This window comes from Pinus tabuliformis, chromosome X (assembly GCF_031772625.1).
Source record: "Pinus tabuliformis cultivar Carrire ecotype Pingquan chromosome X, CPIR1, whole genome shotgun sequence".
NCBI lineage: Eukaryota > Viridiplantae > Streptophyta > Pinopsida > Pinales > Pinaceae > Pinus > Pinus tabuliformis.
The window spans coordinates 1,648,999,817-1,649,007,233 of NC_142308.1; the positions used below are offsets into that span (position 1 = coordinate 1,648,999,817).

Below are 7,417 nucleotides of genomic sequence, written 5' to 3' on the forward strand. Positions count from 1 at the left end.
GCCTGGACGGCTAAAAGTGGTCGGGAAAATTTTTTTCAAAAAGTCTTGTAGAGGCAGGGTTTGAATCATGCTTTTGATGGTAGAAATGGATTCAGCACCATTAAAAACGTCTAAAACACCTAATATTTTGAAATTTAAAGATTTACAAAAATTCTTGCCAAATTTTCTTTAAATATAACCAAATTTCCATAACTTTCCAAGCAACTCCTCCATCCTCATTACACTACACCTAACTTAACACATAACCCACAACGTTTTACAAATATTTACAAGGTCACCTTCGGCCTTTTTCTAATAGTCTAAATGGATAAATAATGTCGAGCAACCCCAAATAATAATATATAAACCAGATTCATAGGTTGTTGCGAGCCCAGCTTATCGTTATGTACGCGTTAGAGTTGAGGTGGATGCATGCAGGCTTCGGTGGCAGTTGAAGACTGTGTGGCTTCTTGTTCTGTCATGGATACGCCATGAAACATAGATGGTTTTCTGTAAAAGCACATACCGCTTCTGACACCTCTGTTGGTGGTTTCTGAGGAGGGGTGTCCAAATTATTCCCCGTCGTTCATCTTACGATGAATGGTTTTGCAATCAAGCCTTTGCAAGGGGTGACCAATATTTTATCTTCCCTGCATGTAGGCCCACTGGAAAACTCTGGAATCTGAGCAAAGGCGCTATGGGCCGTCGATTTGTTCCAGTTCTGCAAGAGATATAAACTTCTGGACTCTCGTTGACTTGCCACCACAGAACCTATGGTCCTTGTAGGATTTGTTGAAGTTCCTGAAATCAGTCCAGATATAGCCATATTCATTACAATCGTCACTCCATCTACCAATATCACTAGTATTAATAAAAATCTATGCTCCATTGTTGTTTATTTATCAGTAGCAAGTTAGAATCTCCATGGAAACTTTTGAAGTCCATATTCTCCGGCGCCACCATTGGTCCACAATATTACTGTCAATGTTTATTGAACCGGTCTCATTATTTGTCCTCCATGAAGTTTATGATCGATCACTTGTTCTGGTCGTTGCCCCTATCAACATTTTAATTATCCTTAGTTAACTTTATAATGATCAAATTCATCAATCTAACTTTAACTCCTGATGCTTTTACCAATGGAGCTGGGGCTCAATATATACGGGGCATGTTTTCTAACAAAATGGGGAACCATCTTTGCCAATGATATAGATGATTTCTTCTGCTCAACTGGCAAGAATTTAAACAAGGAGAGTTGTATAACAGTTTAGTGAGATATATTTTTTATAAAAATCACATAAAAAAAATTAAATTGACTAGTTTTATTTTGTTATAACAGTTCAGTACTTAAATGTTGAGAAATCTTTTAGTAAAAATCACATTAAAAAAAACTTTAAATTAAAGTAACAAGTTTCATTTTGTTTTGTATGACTGGTTACTATCAAAACCATATTTTGATTTGTTACACATATACACTGAAGCAGTGCAATCTATTATCTTTTCATCATAGATGACATACACAAGCGACTATAAGCTACTAGCCAATTTAGGAAGTAATTTCACACAAGGGCACTTTCTCATATCAAATTCCTTTTTGGCCGCAAACATTTCCATAGCCAATTTCTGTCCTGAGACAATATTCTTGTAAGAAATTTCTTTAATAAGATTATCCATTTAAACTTTTGAAGGTACCTACTATTCCACAGGTTATAATAATGCAGTGAGCATTTCTTTCTTCTCATTTGTTCACCATTTACATACTTGCAACAACCATAACTTCATATTCAAATCACCGAGTGAGTAGTATTAGAATCGCTTAAGATTAAATGTTGAATATATATATATATATAAAAGCATATAAGCTTACGATTTAATATAAATTTGGCAATTGTCATTTTATTATGATCAAGGATATTTCAACACATTTTGACCATTTCTCGATTTGTGAGTGTTATGATTCTTGCGCAGGATCCATACTAATCTTCTCTGTATCATTCCAATTTTATAAGATGTCTGAAGAGATGATCAAAGATGAAGAGATGATCAAAGATATATCATATCGTAGACGTAGGTGTCTTGATAATTTCTTGACTTGTAAAAAAACCTTTGCTTGCCTAGATACCGAGTTCACTCTGCACTTTTGATAGTTCTTTTGCCACATGAGTCGAGAATATTTTTCATTCGAGCTTGCATTTGTTCCTTTTCTAATGTAAATATGGGGTATATCCCGCATTTGCACGACAATAATGTAATATATAATATATAATATCTACACTTACATGACTTTGTGGACTCGTCCCTCTGTTTGGAATCTTGTGTGTCACGTGGCCTTCGTTGGCACATGGGGGCATGGAATAGAGACTAATTGATTGGGCTTCGAGTCAAAACTTCTGATAAAAAGGACTTCTCTACCTAAAAGAGCCCGGGACCTCTCTAAATAAGAGCCCGAGCGCATAGTTTAATTTTTTATTAAAAATCAATATGTGATATCAATAGGGATGTTTATCTTTGCCCTCCATGTAATTACTTTGAATAAAATGCTTTCTTATCGCCCACTTTCTATATTCCTCATCCTTTCCTCTAAAGGTTATCACTTGCTAGAGTTTGTTTGAACAAATTTTTGGAAATCTAAATATTGTAGCATTGAGTTATAACACTCTCTTTGGGCTTGATAAGTGTACTTAAGGATGTCAGGGTGGAAGCCACTTCTTGGTCAGTGTTCTCTTTTGAAATGCCTTCTCACTTCTCATGTCTTTTTCTTTTCTAAGGTCTAGAAGGTTCCCCATTGACTTTTGGGGTTCCTTCTTTCCATTTTTCTTCTTTTATCTTCTTCTTTGTTTTTTCTTCTTCCTCTTCTTCACCAACCTCTTTTCCTTCCCTTTCTTTTTCTTCTTCTTCTTCCTCACCAACCTCTTATACTGCATAACCATGCATTGTTGTCTCTCCAAGGTCTTGCAAGACTTGGGCTTGAGTTTCAAGGAAATCCTCCTTGTCCATATCCACAGCATTTGTCCATGGCACAGGGTTTTGGATATGCTCTAGAACATCTATGATAATGAGCCTTATGAGCCCATAGTGAGCTATATGCTGATGTTTTCCCCCTCTTACTCTTTGGCTCATTTCTATTATGCATTGGAAAATAAATTGGGTAACATTTAATCTGCTTGGAATAGGCAAATCCATTTGGAACCTTAGCTGATAGAGCATCCTAAACTGATAAGCATAGAAAACACTGAGTCTCCCCTCACAAGATATGTATTTTAGAATGTGATAGGGTACCTCATCCCATGGATAGGGTTGAATCTCTCTCCTAACCCCATTTTTGTCTTCAATCTACTGCTCCTCAGGGAGGAAAAAGTTCTCTTTGGCTCTGATGGCCTATGTTCTCTCCTCCTTGCTCCATCATACCCTTAGGCACAATGTGGTAACCCTGCTAATAACTTCTGCATTTATATGGATGATGAGTGTTGGGTGTAGTATAGGGTATATGAATGGACCAACATTTAATGTCAATCTGAGATCCATGGACCTCAAGGCACAACTTTGGAAATTCCAAAGAAGGACTTTGGAAACCTGCAAAACAAAACCCTAATTTGTCCTACAAACAACAATCATTATCCACTCCAATCCTGGAATCAAAAGCATTCATTAAAAGTGAAAATCCTGATTACTGCAAACATTAACCCTAAAAATCACCAATGATTGGAGGCAACCATAATTATTAATCAATTGAAAATAAACCCATCTTTTGATGATTTAAAGAGAAAACACTTATATTAAATCAATCTAAAAAAATGCATAAACTCCAAATTTGATTCCTTGACTATGCTATATTCTATCATGCAAATCAATCAAAGTTCATTTTGTCATGCAAATCAATCAAAGTTTTGAAAGCAAATGGAAACAAACTCCTCACACATGTCCAGATCAAAGCAAGTTATCTATTATAGTGTTGATATGCATAAGCCCATTAATGAAAAGTACATTACTGTGTGCAAGCAAGAAATCAAATAAACACACTATTGTAAAATGATTTCACCTCTCATAAATCACTCAAATTCATTCTCCCAGTATTATACTAAGTCTATAATCGTGAAAAAATGTAAAACAGACGACGAAATTCAGAGCATAATATTAGATTCAAACTCAAATATTTATGCTATGCGCCTTCTCACAATTTGCCTTCACTCGGTAGGCTGCCTGCACTCAGTACGATTCCTGCACTCAATTATCTTCTACACAAACTTCAGATTTTAATAAATATGGATATATATACTTAAGAAATGTTTTCCAATTTTGGAAAGTATGGATCATTATTTTATTAAGGAAATTACAGGATTATAAACAAGCGATCAAATTCCTTTTATAAATGACCCCTTTGACCTAAATCATATCATAAGATGTGGAATAATGCATCATATTAAAAACAAAGTTTCAAAATAACACTACATATGTATTTTGTTGCATTGCATAGGTGTAAAGGGGTCAAAGACTGTCATCATCAGATTCTCGGCTTGTGTTCCAACACATCACTGTTATAAATCATCCAAGTAGTAAATCATACACATAAGTTCTATTCTGGTGCAAGCAAATCAAGGATAGCATTGCAAGGCCTGTATCTTACAATTCGACTCAAACTAATAACAATTCAAGCTTCAACAACGACCCTTAGATCTGAAATAGATAGGTTATAATTCAACAAAGAAAGTCTTCAAATCTTAGGATATTTATTATGGATTTTGATAAAGACTTCATAACTCTAAAGATTTGACATTCCTCTTTTATACCCATTCAACAGGACATTCCAGACCGTGACCAAAAATAAAAATCATAAGAAAGGATTTTATGGAATAAATTGTTGGTCTATTTTTTCATATGGAATTTTGGTGTAGCTTCCAACAATGTATATAAGAAACAATGAAAACATTTCCACATCTTTGAATGTGAACCAAGCATAAGTAAAAGAATTTGCATAAAGAAACATTTTGTAACAAACTTCCGGATATAGGAGAAATATTCTTGGATTGAGCCCATTAATTTTAAAATATGAACTACATAATGCAAATCCCAAATATATGCGAGCAAATAAATGTAGAGGGAAGGCAGAGTGAGTAATTTTCAAACAAGTTTGCACACCCACTAAAAAAATATGAAACATCAACCACAGATCTGCAATCTATTTGAATAACTGCACAAATAATGGAAAGCCGTGAGAGAGAGGACCACAAGTTAGGTTGGGGGGCCTCCCAACCAGCGTGTTGCCTCTTAAAAGAAGTTAAATTACAAAATCACAAATTTTAAAAGAAGTTAAATTACAAAATCACAAATTGATTAAAAACTGAAAGGTTGAACCTGGCACAAGATTCTTGCATTAAGAATATAGCTCTTCGTTTTACATGAGTGTTCCACGACTCAAATCCTATTTGATCAGAGGGGGGATGAGCCCCATAGCTCATTTCAACAACGAAAGAATCTGGAATAGCCTTCTCTCCCCTGTTTACCTTTTTAACAATGAGTCATGGCATTGTTTAAATAAGTCTTTACAATACAAACTGAATACAAAATAATATATATGGAGATCCAAACAATTTTCCATCAATGGAAGTTAAATAAAACCATTAGCTAACTGAGGAAATACAAATTTGATGCATGATTTTTCATTTTTTTTTTGCAAATCTGGGCATAATTCTAAATTCTAGAAAATTGCGTTTTTTTACAAAATTGCCTCAAAGAACCCTGGGCATAATTCTAAATTCTAGAAAATTGCGTTTTGTTTTCTTAATATAATTTCAGAATTATTATTATTATATTATTATATTATTATTATTTTCTTTTTTTCTTTTTTGAGTTTAAATTGAAGCTCTATGTATATTTCAATATGCAATACTTCTCTACCCAATAACCAATATACAATTCTGCTTAGTAACCAATCTTCAGCATATCCAATCAACATATGACTTTTCATTGCTCCAATGACCAATATAAACCCCAACACTGTTTTATTTAATCAACATATGGAAGTCAATGTAAATTTGGCTTTGTGCTGGCAAATATAAACCCAAATCTTCAAACATAAGCCCAAACTCTGTTTTATTATCCATTTTTTCATGCATCGAACTAAGATTTGATTATTGATCACACTGCTTCATCGTGGAAACATATGCACAGGTGTAGTTGTTTGTTTCACAAAGACTACGTGTTTCAATCCTACTCAAATTCCTTAATTCATGCAACCAATATTTATGAACAGACTCTTCGTGGAAGATGCACAAACGTTTATCTCCTGTTATCCCTTAGTTTCATTAACTTCACTGTTTGTACATTTGATTCTTGCATCTATAAACCTCTGTTTAACTGAAGTCATGGTGATTTTTCTGGGCATACCTGGCTGCTTGTAGAAGGATTGTGAATGCTGGACTCGTGGACTACTTAGTTGCGATCCATATTACCCTTATCTCGTTCAATCTCCGTTTTGAACGCCTCAGCTTGTTGACTGGTGGCATAAACAGAGAAATAGTCATTTAAATGACAGGCAGTTCTTAACAAAGAGTTTGGTGATCATGATCCCGACTTTACCTCTGCGATCTTCTTCAAAATAGAAGCAAATCAAATCTCGTCTTACTTGAAATTTCCCACGAGATTCCAGGCAACAATCTGGCGCTATCTCCGTTGATTTATCCTACTTATCTCTCCACAGACTCAGCTATTTTTATCCTTACCTCCTCTGTCAAAATGTTTAACGCTTTTCAATCCTCTTGCTACTATTCACCTGAGCTCTCAAGGGCGATGATGGCAGACAAATGCATTTAGCAAATGGCAGAATGTTTTTGAGAGGGCGCAGAGGTTTCATTTTTGTTTGAGAGAGGTTTGTTGTTTCAAAAATGGCGGAGCTCTCACTTGTTAAACACACATGCTTTTCTCCGTTGTTTTAAATATGCTTTTGACCATTTTGCTATTTGGTTTGTTGTCCTCTGACTGGAATGCCATGCACATACCATTAAGCTTCGTTGCATACCAAATCGAAATTATTTCGATAGGAATGGAACCGTTTGCAATTATTTCGAACCTTGCTATTGACAATATGGTTCATTATTTCTGCATTTGAATTCAAATTTTTTTATTATGATTTTAGCTCAGCTTATATACCTTGGCTTACGTTTGATTCATTTGTAGCCGGTTCCATCTTGTTACGTCCTTTTTAATCCCTTCTGCTTGGAGGAAAAGTACGTAAGATTATATACTTAGGGTTAGGGTTATGAAATGAATATGGAATATATGAATGGGATATAGAATATAAATATAGAATTAGGTCTAAGATAATGGGTATAGGATGAAGATAATATAATGAATATACAATATTCATTCAGGTATTAATTTAATTTTAACAAACTCTAAAAATTTCTAAAAATTTGAATTTGAAAGAGCAAAATTTTGTACT

The 7,417-nt window shown here is 34.5% G+C and overlaps 1 pseudogene; it reads right to left on the reverse strand.

Annotated features, from left to right (window-relative positions):
- Window positions 1–1,898: 1,898 nt before the first annotated feature.
- Window positions 1,899–2,010, reverse strand: LOC149146353 (U6 spliceosomal RNA; annotated as a pseudogene).
- Window positions 2,011–7,417: the final 5,407 nt, after the last annotated feature.